At 35.3% G+C, this 2,008-nt stretch overlaps 1 protein-coding gene across 3 annotated transcripts in view; it reads right to left on the reverse strand.

Moving 5' to 3' along the window:
• eya2 (EYA transcriptional coactivator and phosphatase 2) overlaps window positions 1-1,490 on the reverse strand; it is a 40,319-nt gene extending 38,829 nt beyond the window's left edge. Inside the window, exon 1 of one of the 3 annotated variants that reach the window (XM_084426203.1) lies at window positions 1,110-1,490. The gene's annotated coding sequence lies outside the window, so the exon portion shown is untranslated. The remainder of the gene's footprint in view (window positions 1-1,109) is intronic. The other 2 variants (XM_084426205.1, XM_084426204.1) reach the window with 2 other exon arrangements.
• Between the last annotated feature and the right edge of the window lie 518 nt (window positions 1,491-2,008).

The raw sequence follows: 2,008 nt of genomic DNA on the forward strand, positions 1-2,008 counted from the left end.
TTTCCTTCAGAAACTGTCCTGCGTTACAAATGCCAGGTAGTTCAACTGAAGCAGCATTTCACAGCAAGACAATCAATTAAAATCATGTAATGATATGCAAAAATATGAACAATATTAATTACACTTTTATATTTATTTTACCAGATACCAGTATTAATCAGTTTTTGATGGGGAAAGTGCCTCATATGACAATATTTGGTGGTATTATATATCTGCTTCATAGGATAGGGATGTGTTTTTGTTACGGACCATTATTTTTTTGTGTCTCATTATAAAAACAGAGGTGCTTACAAATTACCAATAGAACCATATCTGATTTGAAGCACTGATGCCTTCACATGCTTAACATCTGAATGACCTACAAACTCATCTTTAATTGTACTCAGATTATAGCACTTTTTTTAAATGGTGTTTGTGTAAAGGGTTTGGTTTGTAAATCGAGATTATTATTCTGTGTTTAGATGCTGATCGCCGTATAACAACTGATATATAGTTTTTGTTATGGCAGAAAGTTCTGAAACTAAAAACCATTTAAGAGCCTAGTCTTCATTTTTAAGTGTGTGGGACACCGTTAATGTCAACTCAAATCAAACAAGCATTATCTAAATTATCATTATCATTACTGTATGCGAAACTATAAAATATGAATAAAAATAAGAATATGAATAATGACAAATTTAGTGTATTGTAGCCTACACTGCATACTATACACTAAATCTAGCCCTGTATTATTTTGTCTGTAGCTGCACACTTTTAAAAATATGGTTATTGGGATCGTTGCTCTATGGTTCTAGATCAATTTATGATGTTTCATTATTCAGATCAGTGTTTTGGTTTCCTTTAAAGCACAATAAAGTGGAAACCTTGTTCTCCTAAGACATGACTGTAACTTTTTTTTTTTTTTTTATCCGCGTTTCATCAGATATCTGGATATTTATGTTAAGTTAACAAACGCGTCCTCGTGCGATCCTGCTTTTTCTCTTCGTTTTTGTGAGATTTTCTGATAACCGATAGTAGGCATATGTGTCTATTACACAGACAGGAAATATTATCGGTTTGTTATCGTCAGAAATACAAAGACAGTATCAGTAAGTAAATGATGCACTCACCATATCTGGAGCAAAGCAAAAGAAAAATCAGCTGTAAGTTCAGCAAAGTTTCCTCTCCATCCTGCGTGAAGTGTGTTGATCAGCGCGCAAACACACGGATATAATGACGCATCCCGACGCTGATACACTCGAAGCTTTCAATCTCAAATCAGCCGGTTACGATCGTGTGTGTGTGTGTGTGTTCGAGAGCTCTGCGGTGTGTGTCTCGCTCCCTGCGTGTGTGGCGCACTCAAGTGCACTAATGTGAAGAAACGTTCAATAAATGAGCGACCTGAAGTTCCTCCTCCTCCTGCTCATGTCCTCAACACACGCGTGTAGACCATCTCTCTCTCTCTCTCTCTCTCTCTCTCTCTCTCTCTCTCTCTCTCTCTCTCTGTGTGTGTGTGTGTCTGTGTGCGCGCGCTATTTTATTTAAATGTACTTTACAACCTCACAAATACAGCGAAACGTGGAAAACAGACGTAAAATAACATTTTGAATGACTTATAATAAAGCCTTTTGTTTTTTAAATGTTTGTAAAAATGCAAAAAGTGATTCAGAATCTACAACGAACCACAGCTTAATAAACATAGGCTACTTAAATCACGTCTAAAAAACAAACAAACAAAAAAACAGAAAGTGTTGAAGTGTATTGGAAAGAAAACATTATTAGCTCTGTATAAAACCAATAGATATCAATGGAAGGTCCATGATAGGAAAAACAAATGTGTGTTTGTGAAGGAGATACACTCCATAAATGTCAGAACGTTCATTCATGTGTGTTCCATAGAACATTGAAGATGATCACATTTAAAAGTTGATAATTTAGTCCTTTATTATGAAGGAAGTGTTCATTGTGCATTTCAGGTAATGTATATGACTACACAAATTAGTGGTGTTACAAAGTGGAGTCAAATACA

Source organism: Rutilus rutilus (assembly GCF_951802725.1).
Source record: "Rutilus rutilus genome assembly, chromosome: 12".
Taxonomy (NCBI): Eukaryota; Metazoa; Chordata; class Actinopteri; order Cypriniformes; family Leuciscidae; genus Rutilus; species Rutilus rutilus.